The following is a 24,040-nucleotide window of genomic DNA, read 5'->3' on the forward strand; positions in this document are numbered from 1 at the left end:
CTTGGGTCTACTGAATTTGATAGAATTTGATAGGCTATTAAATAAATAATCAAGGGTAGAATGTCCAGTTGCAAATCTAGCTGGGGAATTTGATCAAGTGAGACTTACTCTTCTACATACCTGTCCTTGTGAATGTAAATTATCACTCTTAATACTTTGTGTTGCCGGATAATTTTGATGAAAAATACAAGTAGAGGACAGGCTCCAAAAGAAGATGGAGGTGAAATAGCATATCTGCCACTAACATTTGTCAGAGGAAACATGTCTTCTTTTAAATTAAGTAAGCCAAGCATACATAGTGTAGTAATGAAAATGCCAACTTCATGCTAATCTAGTGTATACTCTGCCAAATGATTTATAAAATATTAGTTTCATCATCAACAGTCTTGCAGCATGGTAAAGAGTAACAAATTTATTATGGCATAATCTTTCTTTAACTCACAAAAGTTTATAACATGTTAAATGTGTTGGTCTTTAAAATGCTACATGAGTCACGTTTTTGCTGCAACGGACTAATACGACCACTGTTTCAGAAGCTGTTAACGTGGAAGGTCTTATAATGGCACAATGTATAGTTTCCTATAGCCCGCAAATGCTTTTCATGCTTAGAATGTAGCAAATGTATGCATTTTGTATCGTCACTTGGCATGGCGTGCTCTTATGTTTTCCAGATGAAAAACTTCAGAAACAGAGGCAGGAAGCAGAGCATGAAACAAGCAAACACTTTGAAACACAAAGTTAGGTACCGAAGCAACATAGGGCTTGCCTACACTTCTGCTTGTCCTATGCCTAGAAGGCATGACTCTGAGCAGTTCTAATCCCAGTGGTTCTCAAACTTTTTTTCTCTGGGCCACACTTTCAGAATAAAAATAATGTTTTGCATTATTTAGGATGAAATTGTAAAATGGTGATTTTTATCTTCAATGTATTAAATGTTTCCTCTGCTGCTGCTGAACCCACTTCAATTCAGTGAAGATAAGGGCATAGATAGATAGTGTGTGTGTGTATATATATATATATATATATATATATATATATATATATATATATATATATAGAGAGAGATAGTGTTTCACAGTATTGTTGGGGAGATTGGATAGGGGTAATCAGGTGCCTCACACACTGCAGTCCTTTGGAAATGCCATTTGTGTTTAATTTTTTTTTGGTGTGTGTGTTATATGAATTGGTCAGGCCTCTTAATGTGGCTCTAAGTAATATCACTGAAGGCCATGGTGATGTTCACATGTGAGAAAGAAAATATTCAAGCTTGCAAATGGCTCTTAGCCAGTCAAAGACAGGATGGATAGATCAAAGGTTGGGGAAATGCAGCTCTCCTACAGTTCCCCAGCAAAACGTTCGGAGAATAATAACCAAGACAACATTAACTAATATGGCTAAAGTGAACAAAAACCTCTTAAAAACACACACACATTTGCTACAGTATGGGACCCAGAATTGGAAAGCTAACATGAAACCCTACAGAACCGCAGCTTCAGTTAATGTGAGGAGAAACTAGTCTTGTTTCCGGCTCCCACAGTGCATTGCCATGGACTCTGACAGTGAACCTGCACTATGTATTCTGTTGTATTGCACACCTGCCTGCCTGCCAAGCCCTGCAGTCAATCTGCAACTGGATCTGCACATACTGGGTCTGCAGCAACGGACAAAGATTCCACACTTACCTTTTGCCTACTCTTTCCAGGCACAGGTCCATGCTTAAAAGCTTCATGTCCAAGCATTGTTGCTGTTGTTTTTGCCCTGGAGCAAAAACCTGCAAAAACCCACTGTTTAGCACTAAAGCAGAGCAAATGTCAATTTGGGTTTTCTGTGGATTAAAGTTTGCTCCAGTCAAACTTTAAATAGCAGGTGTTCATAGGGAAAGCTTTGGAGCCAAAAAAAAGGGTCCTTGGACACGGAGCTTTAAAGTGCAGACCGTGCCTGGGAAGAGCAGAGGAAAGGTAAGTGTGGATAATCCTTGAATCTATACCCAAGCCTAAATATGTGTGATTGGAATAATCACATATGTTTACCCCTGCCTTCACTTTCCTCCTCTTCCTCTATTCTTTTCCCCATGTGAAATTACAGTTTGTAAACTCCTCAGGGCAGGGAACCTATCCTATTGCACTCTGTAAAGCACCATGCACATGGATAGTACAATAATAAGAGCAAACTCTCTGATTGTGCTGGTTAGTTATCTCTGGTGGACTAGAGATAGAGGTGAAAGCTGTTTCCTGGTGCCTTCATTACATATCTTTAGGCCCTGGAAGAAAACATTCTTCTTCTCCCTGGCCTTGGGCTGATAAATCTATGGGCTTTTAAATTGTTTGTGTGTGGAGGGGTATTGTTTTGTTTGTCATTGTAGTATGCATTTCTGTGTTTTTATATTGCAAACTACCCTGTGAACTTTGAATGAAGAGTGAGTGGTGTAGAAATTTAATAAATAATAATAATAATAATAATAATAATAATAATAATAATAATAATAATATAATGCAGGCACGTGATTGTTGACTGACCAAGAGCAGATACTTGTGGTCAGTTAGCAGTTTTATGGCTACATGGTGCTGACTTCACTATCCCTGCATCAAACGTTACCAAACGACACCTGCCAGTAAAGGCCTGGAACCCAACCTCCCCCCCCCCCCCCAATGCATGCACTTGCCTGCATGCACTTGCCTTGGTTGCTTATTTGTGGTGGCAGCAATTTATTAACATTGCATCACCCCTGACTGCAGCTAGATAGATAGATAAATTTATTGTCATTGTCCGTATATACACAGTATACACAACAACGAAAATCAAAACCCACCCAAAGACCGGGTTCACATATACATTTGCTGTGGACCATAGTCTACTCCTTCCATCACTGTCACAGAATTGGAGAGAAAGATGGATGCACTCTGCCTTGTTGCAGAATCATCTCATGTTTTCAGGCTATTAAGTATCTGGCTGAGTTTATTCAGATACATAAAAGAACTGAGAGTCAGCGAAGGATACTATCACCTCTTTCATAAATATATAAGAAGTTTAAGTGGGGAATGTCAGAATGCTTTCCCTTGCTTCTTATCACCCACTGGATGCTTAAAAGTGATTGTTAAGGCTTCACTAAACAGACATCCAGGCTTTATCAGCATTGTCTCCACTTAAAGTATCAAAGCATCCATCTGATGGGGGCTTTGGTGCACTGACACTAATGTAGCTGGTCCCCCTCCCTCATTTTTGTTTCATCCTATATCCATGTGCCTCAGCTTCAGGATCTGTCCTTCCAGTGAGCACATAGGGCTGATTTCCTTCAGAATGGAGAGGTTTGATCTTCTTGCAGTCCATGGGACTCTCAAGAGTCTACTCCAGCACCAGAATTCAAAAGCATCAATTCTTCGGCGATCAGCCTTCTTGATGGTCCAGCTCTCACTTCCATACATCACTACTGGGAAAACCATAGCTTTTACTATACGGACCTTTGTCAGCAAAGTGATGTCTCTGCTTTTTAAGATGCTGTCTAGTATTGGAGATGCTCTCTAGCTGAGGCTCTAATACTTCGGCCACCTCATGAGAAGAGAAGACTACCTGGAAAAGACCCTGATGTTGGGAAAGATTGAGGGCACAAGGAGAAGGGGACGACAGAGGCCGAGATGGTTGGATAGTGTTCTCGACGCTACCAGCATGAGTTTGACCAAACTGAGGGAGGTAGTGGAAGACAGGAGTGCCTGGCATGCTCTGGTTCATGGGGTCATGAAGAGTCAGACACGACTAAACGACTAAACAACAACATATCCACGTGCAAGACTATAGCTCTCCCAATCATGATTGAAGCCCACAGAGAAGCTGCTGGGTGGCAGGGAAGGATAAGACTATAGAGCAGGAGTGAGGAACCTCCCCCCCCCGCCCCGACATTGTTGGAATCCAACTCCTATCAGTTTCAGTCAATACAACTAAGAGCCAAGGATGTTGGGAGTTCTAATCAAGCAACATCTGGAGGGCAGTAGTTTCCTCATCCATAGAGTGGGGTATAGCAAATAGGGGGTTGTAGCAAAAATGTCATGGAAAAGGTGGGTTTTGAAAGGAATTTTGAAAGAACTAAGGCAGGTGCCAGGGACCCGGGTGGTGCTGTGGGTTAAACCACAGAGCTTAGGACTTGCCGATCAGAAGATCAGCAGTTCGAATCCCTGCAACGGTGTGAGCTCCCATTGTTTGGTCCCAGCTCCTGCCAACATAGCAGTTCGAAAGCACATCAAAGTGCAAGTAGATAAATAGGTACTGCTCTGGTGGAAAGGTAAACGACGTTTCCATGCACTGCTCTGGTTTGCCAGAAGCAGCTTAGTCATGCTGGCCACATGACCCGGAAGCTGTACGTCAGCTCCCTCGGCCAGTAAAGCGAGATGAGTGCCACAACCCCAGAGTCGGTCATGGCTGGACCTAATGGTCAGGGGTCCCTTTACTTTTACCTTTAAGGCAGGTGACATGTTGTAAGAGTCAGTGCCAAGTGTAAGGGACTAATGGCAGAGTCTTTGGAGGGAGCAGGACACCTTCGGCTGTGGAACTGGAAGAATAAATATCAGTGGGATAATACCAAGAACTAAAAGCAGAGAGGGGGGGGGGAGCCAAGGCCATGGAAAAACACCTCACCGGTTGCCCATTTGTTGCCACTGGAGCTGCCTCATCTTGCTTCTGCTGCTGGGAAGAAAAGTGCTTTATGGCTGAGTGCCTGACATGGAATATGGCACAACTTCTTTCTTTCTCAGACAACTGGCTGCTGGATGGTTCATTCTTCAACAGGAGGAAGGAGGAAGAAGGGAGGAGGTGGCAGTGATGGAGGCCAACTGGTGGGGAAATAGCCCTGGATTAAATGATAGGCTACCCAACATAGGAATCTACTTTATACTGAGTCAGACAGTGGGTCCGTCCAGCTCTGTAGTATCTTCACTGACTGGCAGTGATTCTCCAGAGTTTCAGACAGGAGCCTCTCTCAGATGTGCCTGGAAATTCCAGGGTTTGAACCTGGGATCTCCTGTATGCATAGTCTGACCAGTTTGATTGCCACTGTTCAATGCTAAGGAGCCACAGGCCAGTTGTAGCTCCTGGGCTGCCCATTGCTCACCTCAAACATAGGACTTCTTCCTTGGCCTTTTAAATTGACTTGGAATGAATGAAATGCAATTACTGGTGCTTGTGTGTCTAAACTGTGAAATATATCCATTATATATAAACATCATCTCTCTCTCTCTCTCTCTCTCTCTCTCTCTCTCAGCAACTTTAGCTAACCATGAATCTTGATTGGTTCAGGTTGTTTAAGTCCACACCACTTCTCTTAAAAATGTCTTTCGAGCCTAGATTTGCTCACTAAGAGCACGTGGGAAAACATCTAATCTCACAATTGCTTATTTAGCCAGATTGACCAATGCTTTAAGAGCTGTGCTGCCGCTATTGCTAATAAGCATTATATGACATTTTCTTTTAAATATGTGTGTTTCACACACACATTTATTAAATCAATTTGCACTATCCACAGCTGGTCAAGTAGATTAGATTCTTGATTGTGGAATAGGCAAACCTTTATTATAACCTAACAATCTAAATTAATTTAATTCAATATTTTCTTTGCCCCAAATCAGCATCAAATTGAAATTGAAACTCTAGAGTGTGAAATTGACTTATCCTGCTTTCTTAGATCCTCAAATCATTCCTTGGTAACTGCAAGGCCATAGCTAAGTGGAAGAGCTTTGCATGCGGAAGGTTCCAGGTTCAATTTCTTCCATCCCTACCTGAAAAGTAGCTGTGCCATGAAAGGCCTCTACCTGACATCTCAGAGAGCTACTGGCACTTAAATCAGTGCTAGATATACTGTTGATCTGAACCAATAAAATGCAATGCCTTATGTGCAACTCACAATTGTTTTTCAAAGAGTCACTTTCTTTGCCTCCCTCCCAGTATTAGTTTGGAAGGAAAGGATGCTAGAATCTAAGAGAATTGACTACTGTTGTTGTCATCTGTTTGTCTCTAGTAACAATGGAAGAGTGTGCCATTTATGGTAAGGTCAAACTGTTGGAAAGTTATAGTGGCTGTAGAAACCAATATGGGAGAGATGTTTTAATGCAAGTGGGGCAGATGAAGGCGTCTGGTTTTGCAGCTACGGGTACACCATGGTATTTCTTCTCTCTCTCCTCTTCCCAGCAGTCATTCCTCCTCTGGTCACTGCTGTGGATACATGACCTCTCTGTCTGTCTATACATCACCTAAAAATGGAAGATACTGGGAAGATGATAGGCTTGTGGCTATAATAGTAATATCTACTAGCCAAAAAGACTGCTGAGGAAGAAATAGAATATTTAAGTGGAAAATTCTCACTATTAAACAAGTGTATTGTGATATTTTTCATCTGCTGGGACTGAACAAGTCATCTAAGTAGTTTACTGTGAGCCATGGGCATGTAGGATGACTTTCCACAAGCTTCTTATCACAATCCGGCCAGTAATATGTGTTTGTGTGGGTGTTATTTGGATAACTATTTCACTACATGAACATCCAAACCAGGCACAGAGGCAACTGGTTTGTCACCATGCAGTGTAGCCCTCCAGGTCAGTTATACTTTAAAATGCAGGAGAGGAAGCAGGGCACAACAATAAGTTTTTGGTATGGTAGACCCAAACTACTAAGAACTTGCAAAACAAAACCACCACCCTGGAAATTATTGAACTTCTACCATCTGTCCCAGTTACAGTTTCTGAACTATCTTCTGGGTAGTCTCATATATAGGTCATAAAAGCAGTTCAGCCTTAACATTACAAAGAAGCCTATTCTTTAGCATAACATTTTATCTACTTAGAAAGTCCTTTCTCTTCTATTAAGGATGTTTTGTTGGATTTCCTGTTATTCTGAACAGCAGGTGACAGATGATTTCACTAACTGCTCTGTGGCTCCTTGTATTTTCCCGTAGGAAGCAGCTGATATTGACCGCTTAAAAGACTGATAGTTGTAGGGTTCCTGTATTTCTAGGAGGTGAGATCAGATAAACTAGATCAGTGTACTGTTGTCTGAATGAAAAGTCACTGATGGAAATATATATATGTATTTAAAAAATATGTGTTAAAATGGTCAATGTATTCTGCAAAATATTGCCAATAAGAGAAACAAAATTGAACAAAAACAAAACAATTATTTAGACCAGTTAGTGGAATGTGTTTCCTCATGGTGAACAGTGCAATCCCGCAGAGAAAAATACATTCTGTTGGAACATAAAGCTGTTTCAAAATAGGGATGGACAGTGCATGAGAAACTGCATTGCAGAGACCAACTGAGCCACAACCAGGGTGGGTGAGAGGTAGATAAGAGGAAACTGCAAGGTGAGCAAACTACTAGATGCAGAAATATATGTGGAAAGGGCAAGTTGTAAAGAGAATCTGGTATGATCAAAGGGGGAAAGTTTCATTAAATGTAAAACCTGTGAGGCAATTTACAAAAGAAAGGGAGACATGATTCTTTTCCTTTCTGTGCTCTGATGTGCTCCAAGCCATCTTTCTGTGCTCCAAGCCATCTTTCTCAAGGTTTCATATGCAAATTATCATCTGAAGCTCCAGAAAGAGTTGGATGGGTTGGGGAAGCAAGATGAATGCAGGATGGGATGACAAGGAGTAAAGAAGATATAAACTTAAGAGAGTCATTGTGTCCAGAGTGTAGTGCCCAGTTCTGGAAATCATTGTCTCAGGAATCTCTCTAGTTCCACAAATGCCTTGCTGAATGTCACTGCATCAGCTTTAGCAATGCACAGTTGAATACCTCAGGTGTGCACATAAGTTTATTTCTATCTACAACAACAGAGAGAGAGAGAGAGAGAGAGAGAGAGAGAGAGAGAGAGAAAAACAAAAGATGTGACGGGAAGAACATTTCTAGTTTCTAAAAGGGCACCATATAATAAATACTGACAATCATGTGTAAGCTTTCTTTATATTGTCAGCAGCAAGATTTGACCTATGCACTTCAAGATATGAGGCAAGCTTATGCAATCTGACTTACAAATCTATCCCTTGCACCTTGGCTTGGCCCAAATATGTAACAGTTCATGGTTTACCATGTATTCAGCAATATCGTTACAGATGCCTTGGTAACGAATGCACATCTAATGCTCTGTAGGTCATAGCTTGTACCTCAGGATGAGTTATTACTTTTAAGGCTCCAGAATAGGCTGACAGCCATGGAAACTGAACCAGTGATTTTTCTTGAACTTCTTCCTTTTGAATTCGCACTACTCTCTTCTCATACTTTCTCAAACTAGTTTATATTTTTCTATTAACTTGGTTTGAACACACTTGTGCTATTTCCATCTTGCGACTATACACATGTTGAAGCCTAGGGACTTCTGAAAACAGCTTGGCCTATAATATATTTATTATTATTATTTATTTATCTAACAAATTGATAGACTACTTAAAAAGTCATTGAGGTGGTGCAGACAACAAAAACAGAATAAAACACAAGACCTAAAAATAGTAAAACAATTTCTATAAACTCAAAAAACCGTATTTACAAATTATAAAAATAGTAAAACGGTCTATGCAGGTAATACAATTGGTATTCCATAAATAACTGGGTTACACCCCAGGGAAAGCTGCCTTAAATGAAAATATATTCAGTCAAGTATCTAAACATACCAGTAATGGCGCTGGGTGCCTAGGTATATATCAAATAATTTGAAAGGCCTGGAAAATATGTTCATAAAGTTGATTGAATAAGGATGCAATCCTATATATACTTTCCTGGGAATACTCCTCATTGAACTTAATGGAACTTACTTATGCGTAGACATGAATAGGGTTGCATTATAAATTAATCTAAACTGAAAATTAAAGATCTTAAAAACAGATCAGTTGAATCTGCCCTGGACCTGAATAGAATAGATCAGCTCCTGTAGCTGTAAATCTGAAGTCTGGTTCACACAAACAAGTGGCACAAGGTTTTTCTCTTCCTCACACCCTGCCTCTCCCTGTTCTGCCTGCCATTCTCTCCTTTTTACTACCTTAATTACTGTTTGCATAGTGCTTTGAAAATGTGAAGTGCTGTATAAATGCTAACATTTCTTTCTTTCTGGCTCTTCTCTTTGCATATGCCTCTTTGTATTCCCTTCCCTTTGTGAATGTGCAGGTCTAAATTATTTATAAGCTTATAGAGTAATTACGGAAATGATTTAATTACTCAGTTAACACAGTTCTTTGCATCACAGGCTCAACCTGGGTGGCAATCTGCTTGCTGCAGAGTGTCATTGCAGAAGGGATTAAGTGGAGGAAAAGGGGGGAATGTGGGGAAGGGAGAAAGGAACAACTGATACCCCACCTCACCTGCGCTAATTTATCAGAAAGTGATTATGTTGACGACAGTGGAATGATTAATCAGATATTTATTGCAGCTTAAGTTCCTATAGACAGCAGCCATTCTTTTGATTTCAGAGGTTGGAGAAGAGTGGCTGTCGTAGAGTCACTCTCTATAAGATAACCATTACTCACCAAAAAGGGTTTGAAGGTAAGGGGGAGAATTTATCTGCCATTACATTGGCACCTTGATCTAGTTTCCCTTTTGTTTGACAGTAAAGCAGAGATGTAGCATGGGGGGGGGAGCAGGGCTGTGGCCCCAGGTGCACAGGCAGGCGCATTGGTCTAGTGGGCAGGTGGGTGGAGGGCAGCAGGCAAGGAGCCTGTTGGAGGCGCGCTCTGTTCAGGCCGTCTTAAGCATATCTGGCGCCGTGGTGCAAAGATCCCTCCTGCGCCCCCGTGGCAACTCCAAAACAAGGGAGGGGGCGGTGGAAAATGTCCTCTGCCTCCCCCACTGCCCCGATCCCTGACGTGGCGGCGGCAATCAAGCAGGAAAACGTGCTGGCGGACATGCTCTCCGGGGTTGGGGCACCTGAGAAGGCAGCCTGGGAATGCTGCGCACCACTTTTCGCCAGGAAGCAGGAGGAGGACAACGATCAGGAGCAGGGCCGTCTTTAGCAGATGCAGAGGCTTGGGAGGGAAGCAGCTTCCCTCCTAAGCCTCTGCGGGGATCGCTCTCCTCCTGTGGAGGCTTGGGAAGGAAGCTGCACACCTGCCAGCCAGCCATATAGTTGGTGGGGCGCAGCTGGCGGGCGTGCAGGTAAAGGGGAGGCTGCCGGCAAAGTTGCATAGCTCCCCCACTCGCTAGGGCGCCCCTGAGAGGCCGGCGCCCTGGCGCAACGAACCACTAACACCAGTGGGGAAGATGGCTCTGGCTTTGTTCACCCTCCGTGCATGCCCTCCTGGTGCGCATCCCCACCCCAGCTGCCCCGTTCACCAAGAGGGTGCAACACTTGCCTGCTCTTGGCTCTGGCAACCCACACTACGCTGCTGCAATAAAGGGCTTCTTTGGTGGGAAGGATTTGCCTTTTGGAGAGTGCATACTCCAGTAGCCTGGAAATGCATTCCTCTATCTGGATATTGCTGGCATCTGTCTGTCCTGAGATACAATGGAAGAGTGCACCATTGGGGGTGAAGTCAAACCATTGAAGAGTTACGGCACCACAGAGACCAATATGGGAGATGTTTTGTTGCAGCTAGGGCAGATGAAGGCATCCAATTGTACTGCTGCAGATACACCATGGCATTTCTTCTCTCTGGATATAAGCAAGCATAATCTTAATATATCTTTGGCAGAATTGCTTGTTTAAATATTCTGCTTTTTTCACAGGAACCATGTATCGGAAACCACAATAATATCCCGGTCTCTGCCCACCAAATGCAAATATATATATATATATATAAATCAGCTCTCCTACTGTTTGTCTAGTTTTGTATTGTTGCCCAAAGATGCGACTGGAACTTAACATTATAACCCTTTTGCTAGCCTTTGCTGTTTCTCAGAATGATTATGACCAAATCAGAGTTGACACTCTACAGATGATGTAGTCCAAATTCCTGCCCCAAGACAGGATGCTGTGTTTCTAAATATCCTTAAGTAGTGTCTATCCAAGGACAAAGATCTCACCACTTCACAAGATAGCTGGTTGCATTATTTTATCTCTGCTGTTTTCTGACATGGGACAAGCCCCCTACTTCCTGTTGCTACCATGACAGTTTTCATTCCAAATGAACCAAATAATGGGCAGAGAAGGGTACTGCAGCTCATCTGTCCAGCTACACCAGGTGAACTGAGGAACCAGTGGATGCCTTCTCTTATATAAACAACTAACTCAGATTTCGTCCTCAGTCTAATTTGTCAAAGAGTAGCCATATGGACGTATGTGCCTATATATTGCTCCTTCTATACTTCATTCATTCATTTAGAATTTTGCCATTTGTCCAACCTTGGTAACATGCCTGCCTCTGGCCTCTGATCTGTTTGTTGTTCCAGATCTGACCTTATTACACACCCAATTCTGGCCTCTCAGTTGTTCTGGATCCTGACTTCAGTCTGACATAGATAAAATACTAGCTTCTCACCCTTCCAACTACTGTCTGCAGGCCTTATCCTATAGGATCCTGCCATGTTTAAAAACTTGTTTTTATATCATTGTTATTGTTATTAACGTTTCTATAACATTTTTGTAGTACTAATCATATTCAAAGTGGCATACAATAGAGGGACAAAAGCAACAGAATTAAAACACTACAAACATAGACACACAATGAATTATCCCACATTAAACATAAAAGCTGCAGTATTCATGTAAAACAACTGAAAATAGCAGAGTACTAAATATTCAAAATGGTGATTTTCATAGTCCATCTAAAAAGCTTCTCAGTTTCATTATGTCAGTACCTGCTTTTCTAAATGTTTGTTTTCCTGTTGTTTCTCTTCCAATTTTAAATGTTGCTTAACACTTTTTGTTAGTATCAATATCCTGCACTATACAAGGTCTGTATAAAAAATGCAGAAGTGGAGATAACAGTGATTATATTTGTCTAGAGACCATAGTATGGAACGTGGTTTCTAACAGACCTTTGAGCCATCCTTTCCTTAGGTGAACTTAAAGGAATTGCAAGTTAGCATGATTTTACTGAAGAATTTTGTCTCTAAGCAATTTCATGAGAACATGTCATAGGTTATTTTGTCATTCTTTCCTGGACACAGGTTATTTTATAGGGTTTTTTCTACTCTCAATACAGTACTTTGTCAGTTTAATGCAGTTTAAGCAGTTGGAACTCTGTGTGCATGTTGTTCTGTCTCAGCAACAATGAGGTGGCAAAGTGTCTATCTTAGGTGCTGTCCTAGTAACGTGTGTGTGTGTGTGTGTGTGTGAGAGAGAGAGAGAGAGGACTAATTGTTTTTCACGTACAGTATGTCCACATTTAATAATTCTTGATCAGTGAAGCTGTTATGAACCCATATTGTGTCCACTGGCTCCTATTCCCAAACTTGAAGAATGTCTACCTATTGCAATCTGCTCTAGAGCCCATTGCTATTCTACTGTTAAAGGAACCAAGTGCTGTACTGGTTAGTCAGTTTTGCCTATAAGGTTTCAGAGTTTGGGGCTTTGTCATTCTGTGTCTTCTGTATGGACCATGGGGTTTAAGGGAGGGGTGGGGAATCTGCATGGCTAATTGTCAGGGATGTAATCTAAGAACACCTGGAGCACCACAGGCTCCCCATACCTGGCTAAAGGAAAGAAATGACTCTAGGGATAGCACTGGCTTGTCATCTGCTATATGTGACTACTGCCTTCACAGTACTGTGTGAGGAAGGGTCTTTTTTTCTTACCTGTAGATTGCTGTTGTTCTTTGAGATGTGCAGTGGATGTAGCTTTTCTGGAATAGTTTCTGAACCATAAATCTCAATTCTGAGATCTAGGTCAATTAGATAACTTCAAACCTCAAGGATGGCTTTCTATTGTTAATTCCTTTAACGTTTTCTTTGTTCCTGGTTATTTCTAAAATAATGTACAATACATTTTTTACTGGTTGAGCAGCGGTGATGTTTGGGCTTAGTCTGGGAACTTTGGTATCTGCTCACCTTAGTATCTTAGCAACATGATGGTGCCTCAGAGATGCCACAGCACTCTCCCAGTGCTTCGTTGAAGAATGGAAATTTATTTCTCTTTCCCTGCCAAGAGGAGGCAGTAGTCTTACTTGTAGCTGGGTAAAGTACTAAATTGCAAACTAAAGAGGAAGAAATGATTATAGGGTAAGACAGAGGACGGAAACTGAGATGGTGGTATTGTCCCTGGCTTACCACCCAAAATGATTTCTGTTTTGATGATTGATATTAATAAGGAAATGAACCACATTCAGTATTGAAGAGGAAAAGTGTAGGAAGCTTTGAGACAGAAGCCATACTTGTTTGTATACCACTAAACACAACTTTGGATACATTGGCTAGTGAGCAACAACAGACTGAATTTCCTAACTATTTGTATCTTTGTGGACAATCATGTTCTGTGGTATCTCTTCCAATCTGATATATAGTAAATTGCAGTTCTGGCTAGCAGCTTCCAACTGTAGGGAAAAATCATCAAGAAATTAAGATTGCAGCAAGTACAGTAGAAGAGGTGTGAGGATCTGAGACCATTTGGGAACAGTGCTAATGTATTGTAGCCATTTTCTATCTTCTCTCTGCCCCCCAAATTCGTATGACAACAGTATATTTGCCTGCATCCATGTCTGTTTGCCCGGATGTATGTCTGCAATGCTCAGAGGGTGGGAAGAAGCTGTTGCAATGTGTCTTATGCTACCAAAATGCCAGAAGCAAGCTGGCGGCTCCCTCTGTGCAGCAGCTATAAAATATAGACACGCTCTTGAATAATACATTGGCATTTTATTAACTAGCAGTAGCATGAGCTTTAGTTAGTTATTCTCTCTTTTCTGTTCCTCTAGTTCATGCTAGCGGGAGAGATATATCTTAAATTATTGCTAATAACCAATGTTGAAGGGGCCATATGCAGCAAAGGGCAAGGCTGTGAAGATGTTGTTCAGCTGCATTTCTCAGGCAGCACCACTAATCACTGTCATCTTGGATATGCAGTTTCTGTAATTTGAAAAATACACTGAGTGCAGAAGGATGGTTTTTCTAAAATTAAAGGTAACTTCTGAAACAAATCTACTCGAGATAGTTCAATGAGTAGATCTCATCCTTCCGTCTGTAACTAAACATGGGCACAATAGGATATTCTATTGTTTTCCTAGAACATGTTGTTCCTTCAGTTCTTAACATGGCAAGCATTTTCATCATTTCAGGATAGCAACTATACGTAGGATTATGTTCAGTCTTTTCTTCAAACTTCCTTGTTTTATTTTTGTTCACAATAAACCCATGCATTGCAATGCTGATTCTTATATCCAGAGCTCTATACTGTATTATTATTATTATTATTATTATTATTATTATTAATTCTTTGCCACGACAATTTAAGATCTGAGACTTCTACAAATGATTCACATTAAATTTACAGATATTTGCTTGCTTTAATCTCTCCCTCTCTTTTCTTGTTGCCTCTTTTACTTCTTCCCATGACTGATTCTCTTTCCATTGTTGCCTATCTAAAAATTCCTTAAAATATAATCTTTTATCTTGTTTCCCCCCAATACTCCCCCCGATTTATCATTATAAAATAAAAATAAAAAAAAGGTTTATCAGCTTGAAGTGCTTTATAAATTACCCATTTGTACATCCTTAGCTCCCTTTCTGTTCCCTTACCCTCTTGTACCTTTCTCATTTTTGTCCGCAAACCTCTGAGCAGGGATGTGAAGTGCTCAGTTCTGTGAAGTGCTCAGTTTATTTTAAGCTTTATGCTGCTGCTGCTGCTTCTACTACTACTATTACAGTATTCATATGTTGCAAAGAATAGAGTAGCCTCAAGGACAAAATTGCTTCAAAATCTAAAATAACAACAACCACCTGTAATGCATTAGGTCAACCAACACCCATATCTTTCCTTAAGATATTCTGAATGCCCACATACATCAACTTGTATTGGAATTCTCAAAAAGAGCAAACTGTTTTCTGATATCATGCTATATATTTCTAAAGCTGCTTTCTAATAACACAAATTTATTATAGAGATACACACTTCACATTTCAAGAATATACTCACATCATAAAAGTTTCATTTTCTTAAAACTTTAGTTTTTGAGTAGAGCCTAATATATGTACTAACCGCCATTAATGTCTATTTTATACTCTTTTAAGGTAGTTGAATGTGTAAGATTTCAGGGCATTGAGGGATAAAGAGTCCAGTGGCACTAGGAGCAGTTGGTGTGATGGCTAAGCTACCATCTTCACCCAGCATTGCTGCAGTTCACCTGGATAGGGAGGTCTGTGCAGGCACAAGGGCAGAGCCAATCTCCTCCTTCTGCTGGTGCTCTTGCACAGCTCCACCTACCCTGTCATGATAAGCTGCAGTGGATGCTGGTGTTGGGTAGGTGGTTCTGCCCCATCACACCAGGTAGTCCTGACTAAAGGAGCAAATTCAAAAGGAAATGAATCACATAGAAAAACCGAAGGTTATAATCAAGACGAATCTAGAGAGTAGGTCAGTTCAGTAGTTGTACAATTATGGACATGCATATGCAAGGTCAGATGAGCATATGTTTGGATATAAAAAAGTATGAACAAGAAATATATTCATTTGTCATTTCACTGAAGAAATCACCTGTAAGTTAGCAGGAAGAGAACTATTTATAGTTCTTGATACCAGTAGTGGATTTTTTGCAAATTCGGATGAATGACAGAAGTTCTAGGTTCTGTACATTCAGTGCAACTTTTGACAGATATAAGGTTTATAAGATTACTGAGTTTTACTGGATGTAAATCCATGAAATTGTTTCCAGGCACTTAAAGAGTAGCTAACAAAAGCAGCTGAATGGAACTGAATCTGTGAGCCATTTCCCTGCAAGATTAGGTGCTGTATTGTTGTGGCAGAAAGGCTCACCTATTGCACAGGCAAAAAAACAAATAATCTGTCCTCAAATAGGAAAATAAATATTGGTAACCATGTTGGGCCATACATAATTCCATTTATTCATCTCTGTAAAATCAGTGATGGAGGAAACAAACCATAATCCACAGGAGCCAATTTTTTAAAAATGTTTGCATTATATACTCCAAGGAACCCAAGGATGGTTACAAACATTAAATAAATATCAAGTACAGGCAGACAGGTCACAGTTGCTGGTGCTCTATCAAGGGCATAGGTGAGCAAATGAAACTGTTTGTAGCACAAGGGCTTGTGTGAGTCCAGGAAAGGTTTTGGTCACTGAGATACCTGTGGCTGCATCATTGTTGTTGCTGGCACCCGTCTATCACAGGAGACAGTAGAAGAGTGGACCTACAGCCATTGCCTTAGCTGCCTTGCCAGTACACTTGTCCAGCTCAGTGTTCATGGAATGGTTGTTGGTTATGGTGGAACCCAGGTAGACATTTTGGTTCATCTACCACCTCAAGCAGGTGGACCAGGGCTGACACATAGAGTGCTGGAATAAGGTGTACCAGATACAATTTTTGTGATTGTGTGTCTGTCTGTCTCACACACAAAATCAATGTGCACACATAGAGGGAGATGTAGTAGGAAGCAGATAGTTCTGCATGTAGGGAAGTAATAATGCAAGAAGAGGAGCAGGGAAGCGAAACCCAGGAAAGCAGCCATTTTAGGATCAGTTGTAGTGTTTTACTGTGTTAAGTAAAGTTTTATTTGTTCCACACTTCAGTCTCCCCTGGCATCATTTAATAAAGCTTGCAGCAGCAAGTCTTGCAGTCGCAGCCCCAGGGAGGTTCAGAGTGAAAGTTGGTGAGGGGGATAGAGGAAGCATCATGGGGCAGAGAAAGTAAGAGTAATGTTTAGTGTCATTCATGGGCTAAAGCAAACAGAGTTTTTAAGGCAATATTTGAATAATTAATTAATGACCAGAGGGACGAATCTTGCTCTCAGAGCAATAAAATATGCATTGTGTGAGTTTTAGCGAACAGTCCTTCCTCCCCTCCTCTCTCTCTTTCCCTCGCTCCCACTTGGACCAGATGATTGATTTCAGCACCCACTCTGCTTGCTTCTAGCACTGACACAGTTGTCTGTTGTGTCACTGAAATAATTTCTGATGCTGGAGATCGGTGACATTCTGTTCACTGTTGGAGTACTATAAACAGCTCTAGCTACCTCATCTCAAAACAAATACAGTAGGAAACTGGAAAAAGGTTCAGAAAAAGAAACTGTAATAACCATGGGCATGTAAGACTTCCATACAGGGAGAGGATGCCTTAGAAGAAGAAGAGGAATAAGAGTTTGGATTTGATATCCCGCCTTTCACTCTAAGGAGTCTCAAAGCGGCTAACATTCTCCTTTCCCTTCCTCCCCCACAACAATCACTCTGTGAGGTGAGTGGGGCTGAGAGACTTCAAAGAAGTGTGACTGGCCCAAGGTCACCCAGCAGCTGCATGTGGAGGAGCGGAGACACGAACCCGGTTCCCCAGATTACGAGACTACCACTCTTAACCACTACACCACACTGGCTCTCAGTGTGACAGAAAACAGAAAACAGGCAGGAAAGAGGAAATAAAATAAAAGCATTTCTGTGTTTTTGAATAACAATGACAGTAGAAGAGCTGCTTATTCTGGTTAATATAAGAACCAGAGAGATCCTACTGAAATTAATGCACATCAGATCTAAAACAAGAAAGGGGGTGTTTTCGTTCTGTGCACAGCTCACCAGTGGAACAATGATTGAGCTGATAGCCAGTAATATAATCAGATTTAAAATGGGCTAGAGATATTTGTGAAAATCAGGACTATTAGTAGGAGCCAGCTAAAATACTCAGAGCTGACATCTGTATGGTTCTATGCAGACAGGAACCATCAGAAGCTCAAAGTGAAAAATGAAGTATCCTATTAGTGTAGTTCTGAAGGACTAACTCACTGTTGGAGAAGACACATTGCATGTAGATGGTCCCAGTTTCATGCCCAGACCTCTTTAGTTAAAAGAATTGCAGTACTGTGGTACCTCAGGTTACATACGCTTCAGGTTACAGACCCTGCTAACCCAGAAATAGTACCTCGGGTTAAGAACTTTGCTTCAGGATGAGAACAGAAATCGTGCTCCGGCAGTGCGGCAGCAGCAGCAGGCCCCATTAGCTAAAGTGGTACTTCAGGTTGCACTTCAGGTGGTACTTCAGAACAGTTTCAGGTTAAGAACGGACCTCTAGAACGAATTAAGTACTTAACCCGAGGTACCACTTTAGCTAATGGGGCCTCCCGCTGCCGCCGCACAATTTCTGTTCTCATCCTGAAGCAAAGTTCTTAACCCGAGGTACTATTTCTGGGTTAGCGGAGCCTGTAACCTGAAGCGTCTGTAACCCAAGGTACCACTGTAGAATAGTTGGGAGATTCTGTTAGATTTTGGAAAGTCCTAGGCACAGTACTTGGCTAAAGGAACCTAATCTTTACTCAATGGCCCCATTTAGACATAACCCAAAACTATAGCTTGTTTCAAAATCAAACCAGAGGCTCTTGCATCCCCTTGTGCCTTTTGTCTTCTCCCACATGATAGTGGAGGATATTAGAATCTTCTGCTTCTAATTCACAGGAAATCACCATCACTATTTCTTTCCAAATGCAAACTGTAGCTTGGTCACAAATCAGGAGCCCACATCATGTTTCAATTATAGTTTTAGGGCAAATTATAATTTGGGCAAAATGGCAATCTATGGTTTACCTTAAGTATAAGCAGAAGCTTCTAATCCTTTCCCTCTCAACTGCTCTCTATCCTCCAAGCTATAGTGCAGGAGGATATTGCACTGCAAGACCCATGAGACCCAGTCAGCATGTCCAATGGTGAAATATGATGGGAGTTGAATCTAACAATCTTCTTCTTCTTTGGCGATCACTCGTAGCCGAGTAAGATTGTCTTCCATAAGCACGGTTTTAACAATGAGTCCGTATACCTTAATCTAACAATATCTGGAGGTCCACAGGTTCTCCATCTGTGGTTTGAAGAGTTATCTAAATGTGACCAGTATAAGACATTTCCTTTATGTTTTCTTGCCTATTTGTTTGCATTTTGTACAGATCCTTTTTAGAGGCAAGTCTCTGACTGTTGTTTTCATTGAGATAGGTGGTATTTATATTTTTGAATCCAGTTCTATAACTTACACATCCACTGTATTATTTCTACTGATTCTTTACATGGTTATTGGCAATGTTTTGCTGATCAGTGATGAATGTTGCTGGTTCTCAGTATCTGTCCACTCTATGGTCTCCTTGAATTCACTTGCTGAGAATTGTGTAAGAGAAACTGGGTGTTTACTTCTTCTAACACTTCATTCAGTCCTCTTTGATTTCAGCGTACTGCCCAGGGACAGACAAGCCAGAATAGCTTGCCCTTTGAGTGATAGAAAATGTGTGTAACATGGATTCCTGGACATAAACATTTCCCATGATAAAATGGACTAGAAAATCTGCAAGAAAGAAACCAGTTGGTACTATAATCTTTCACTGCATAATCCCATTTCCCCCCTCTTCTAGAAGTTCAACCATTTAACACCACAAATAGCCAGTTCTTTATGCTGTGGGGTGATTCAGAGTTGCCATGGCAATGAGGCTGTCGTTCCAAATTAGGACATGTTCCTGCTGCTTTTTTCTACATGAGCTTTCCTCTTGTCTTATCTCTCTCCTTTACTATTTCCTTTTTTAAAAAAAATGATGCTATAGCTGAGAATGTTACCATTTTTTCCTCTCACCCCTTGAAAAGGACAATATTTTATGAGTCTGCATTAATTCCCATGAATCTTGTGCCAAAACAGGCAGCTGTGCCAAATTTCACACTATGTAATTTAAATTTACTTGTCCTGTATTGAACTCGTGGAAGTGATGAACCAGCCCCCTTGTGATCAGAGCACTGCAAGAACCAGGGGCTTATTTAGAAAAAAATGGAGAATTCAGAACTGCAACCTGGACCGTTTATTTTCTGTGAGACCAAAGGTATTCTTTTTCACATAGTATCTGGTAAATAGATCAGTGGACTAGGGGTAGTTGGCGACTCCCAAAAACTGGAATGCTAAATGTTCCATCCACCCTTCCCATCCCTCTGGTCCACACAACTAAAGTTTGTTTTGCTTGCTCTAGAGCAGCTCTGCCAGTGGAAGACAGATATTGTTTTCTGCACAATAGCTGAGTGAAAAACAGAGGGGTGCTCCTGCCCTCCTGCCCTGTGTAAACACCCTCAGACATTGGGCTGGTCACTATTGGAAACAGATTGCCGGACAAGGAGATGAATGGAGAGAAATGGCATGCCAAGACCACAAATTGAGTACACAGAACTTCACTGAACCACTCCTCTGATTCTGCATTTGCTGATGTACCCCATACATGGTACTGAAGGCTAACTAGTGAGGTTGAGAGAGGCCACAGAATAACAAAATAAAGAGGTAGGATCTGAGTACAAATAACCAAACTCCAATAATTTCCCCATTAGTTAGCTTACTTGAAATTATTTTCCCACCTAGATTCCCACAAATCAATTCTCTTTCAATTAATTTACCACTAAAATATTCTTTCCCCATCCCAGCCAAAGTAGGACCCCCTTTCCTCACACTCAAGCCTGCCAGAGCGCTTGTTCCCAATCCTCTATTCTCTAATCTCCATTTTTCAAAGGGTAGGACTTAGAAAACAATGACAAGTAAGTTGGGAGAGAAAACCTCTTGATAATAGTTACTTTTTTATATTTGGCATAAAACAAACTTGCACATCCCTTCTCAGCCTAGGCTGATGATGGTTCAAAAAAAGAAAAGGAAAAGGAAAAAAGCAAGCTTTATGGCAAAATTTTAAAATTAAGGACTTGCAACGCCTGGCCTCCAATGAGGCTGTACTGTTGATGGGTGGGAAGGCTTGCCTTAACTTTTCCCTCCCCAGCTGCAGCCCCACCGACATTGCTTCTCCTCTATTATTGTTAGCCTTAGGGACAAAATCCAATTGTAGCATGCATGGGGTTATTTTTGCCCAGGATTGCAGCTGAGAAGAGCAAAGTCACCCCTCTCTGTTCACTGCAGACTTGATGGAAGCCAGACCTACTCCATGCCTAGTATTAAATAAGAAAACCCTTAAGATGTGGTTGCTAATAACATGTTTAGCATCACATGCCATTTGGTTCTTAAGGATGTAGATGTTGAGCTGCCAAATGGGTACTACTGTTTTGTCTATGAGTTGTTTCTGGCATGGTCTAGCATCTGGTTGTCATAGTCAAAACCCCCAGGTTGCACCCATGGCTGGTTCTCATGGACAATGCTTGTTCGGTTCTTGGCTTAAGCCCAGTGTCTGCTCTTCATCCTTCAAGTGGATTCATAAGCCTCAAATCAGATTTGAACTGGTTCTGATGCAGCACATTCATGTAAAAATAAGCATATGGATGTATTATGTACAGAACTTGAGTATTCAGATTGCATAATTGTGGCAGGTGCAATGGCATCGTTATATACTTAGGAGTTGATTTTTGTGTGAATGCCAAAACCTAAAGTGATGTTGGCCTTTCTTTTGTGAGAAGCTATGGCTGACATAATCCTTGCTCTGACATCATCAGTGCCTTTTGCTAATGTTTCCTTCCTGATGGCATGCCAGGGCTGCTCATGCAGCTGCAGTGGAATAATATCTTACACACTCCCACCTTCAGGGAGGGAAAAGCACATTGCTTAGAGCAGGGTTCACTCAGCAAGATGTGGAAGAGAGCAGCTGCGTCACTGAAGAAACTTTAGCATTGGCCCTGAAGAATGTCAGGAAAACAAATGCGGCACAAATCCTTTCCTGACCCCCCCCCCCTTGCACTGAAGCATGTGATGAACAGGGAAAGAAAGGGACTGAATGGGATGATAAAGACAAAATCCGAGACCTCTGGCTGCAGGAGAAGTGGAAGTTCTTCTTACGGGGTTTATCCAACCCAAGTGCTCCTACTGCTGCTTACAGTGATGAGCTAATCTCCATAGATTTGGTGAGCCAGTTCCAAAAGTTTAGATGCTTAGTCAGACCTTTCTGATTTGAAGACAGGTTGGAAAACAGCCAGGAACAGACTTTTCTTACAAGATTTCCAGTGCTTCATCATTAAAGCTGTGCTTGAAGTACACTGAAAATAGCTTTTCCTTGCAGTACGTTGCTACCTTGACTTTCTGTCCCAGCTGGCATGCAGGGACAACCACAATAATGAAGTGGCCTGGGATTCAGGAGTGACTTTCTGGTCGTTTCTCATTTTAGTTTAATTTCTTCCTGTCATTCCACAGATGTTTTCATTCTGTCCTTGCTGTTTTGTGTTGTGGTCCTGTGCGTTCTCTGGAATTTGCAAGCTGGTAAACTACAGGGCTGAACATGAATGGAAGAAGTAGTAGCAAGTGGGAAATGTGAGCTTAAAAACACCTGTAAGTGAGAGACGGGAGTATAAGAGTTGGAGAGGAAAAGAAGCAAATAGAAAAACTGGTACAGCAGGGAAATTTGTGGATAGCACTGTTTCCAAGAAATTGCAGGGGATTATTTAGCATTTAAGTGGCAATCCTAAAATGGTTTGGGGACTTGAAAAAAACAACAACCTTGGCAACACAGACTAAGGGCTTATTGATAGAATCTGAAGAACAACAATATTTACATAGCACCTTCCTTAAGTGTTTGAAGTGCTTTATCTGCATTATCTTAGTAATCAATACAGCGGTGTAATATATGCCAGCACTTTCATCATCCTCATATTATAGACGGAAGATTGGGCTGGAGAGATAGTGGCTTGCTACTATCACTGAGTGGATTTATGACTGAGCTGAGATTTGAACAAGAGACCTCCTGAGGCACTTCCAGACCTGTCAGTAGTTTTGGGTGGGATTCAATCCCATACCAGCTAATTAGGTTGTGTAGTTAAAGTTGGTTTGACACTCTTGTGCAACATACAGTGGTACAGTGGTTAAGTACTTAATTCGTTCCAGAGGTCCGTTCTTAATCTGAAACTGTTCTTAACCTGAAGCACCACTTTAGCTAATGGGGCCTCCCGCGGCCGCCGCGCCGCTGGAGCACGATTTCTGTTCTCATCCTGAAGCGAAGTTCTTAACCTGAAGCACTATTTCTGGGTTAGTGGAGTCTGTAACCTGAAGCGTATGTAACCTGAAGCATATGTAACCTGAGGTACCACTGTATCCATTTATTCCCCGCCCCAATTATTGTTTTTGTGATAAGGAAAGTGACGGGAAAATACCCTGGAAAGTGGGGGGGCAAACAAATCAGAATGAATGTTCAATAAATAGGTCATATGGGAGAGACCCTGGTTCACAACTATGCTTTTTTACTTTCCTGTTATGCAATCTCTTTCATTGCAGTCACATTGCCTGCACGTGGCAATGTTACATGTGAATTAGACAGGCACATTCCCCACCCCATCCCTGAGCAAACTGTGAACAGAACCTGACAGAAACTGATGAGCATGTTCATTAATCCATCTGAGGAATGTTGTAGTCCCCGTGTAACATTTCCAAATGGAGGCGCTCATCCAATTGCTTTTAAAAGTCATTCTGTGAGCACAGAACATTATGTTGGAAGTGGCTCAAAGTTAATCCCAAGCCATCTTTTTCATCAGGCTGATGATGATGTAACAGTTTCCTTCATGGGAATGTTTTATTAGGGGTTTTTTTTGTGTGGAGGAGCACTTAAATTAGAACTGAAAATATACATGGATTTTTTTTTTTTTTAAAAAAGATAAAATCTTGTCTTCTTGCCTTTCAAGTCTTTTGAATATAAGTCTCTAGGCAGGCATTTCTCTTTTTATTCTGTTTGTACAATGCATCATCAGTATTCCATTGTCTCCTACTCACGTATCTCTCCTAAATAATTTGCTGGGATTTGGAAATCTCATTTAACATTTTCCATGTACATGCAGAGTCCACAGGAGGAAGCTAAAAGCACTCTGGTACTGTTGACTTGAGTGTGCCCACAGAACATGAGTGTCTGTGTCCTACGATGGTAAAGCTGCCCTACAGACCCAGGCTACTATTCTACTGCTGTCTATTCTGACTGATGGCAGCTGCCAGCAAGCTATTCCCCATGCCAGTGACATGAAGGCATTTGATCAATGTTCACCTGGATTTCCTGAATCTGCAGGAT

The 24,040-nt window shown here is 41.4% G+C and overlaps 1 protein-coding gene and 1 long non-coding RNA gene across 9 annotated transcripts in view; one reads left to right on the plus strand and one right to left on the minus strand.

Annotated features, from left to right (window-relative positions):
• GRIN2B (glutamate ionotropic receptor NMDA type subunit 2B) overlaps positions 1 to 24,040 on the plus strand; it is a 275,625-nt gene that overhangs the window by 89,815 nt on the left and 161,770 nt on the right. The gene's annotated exons all lie outside the window — the stretch shown is intronic.
• The window catches only part of LOC310687575, a 52,880-nt gene that overhangs the window by 22,498 nt on the left and 6,342 nt on the right, over positions 1 to 24,040 (minus strand). For both annotated transcript variants that reach the window (XR_014516474.1, XR_014516475.1), the window contains exon 2: positions 12,952 to 13,041. This is a non-coding gene — a long non-coding RNA (uncharacterized lncRNA). The remainder of the gene's footprint in view (positions 1 to 12,951; positions 13,042 to 24,040) is intronic.

Source organism: Podarcis liolepis (assembly GCF_965112155.1).
Source record: "Podarcis liolepis genome assembly, chromosome: 10".
NCBI classification, from domain to species: Eukaryota; Metazoa; Chordata; class Lepidosauria; order Squamata; family Lacertidae; genus Podarcis; species Podarcis liolepis.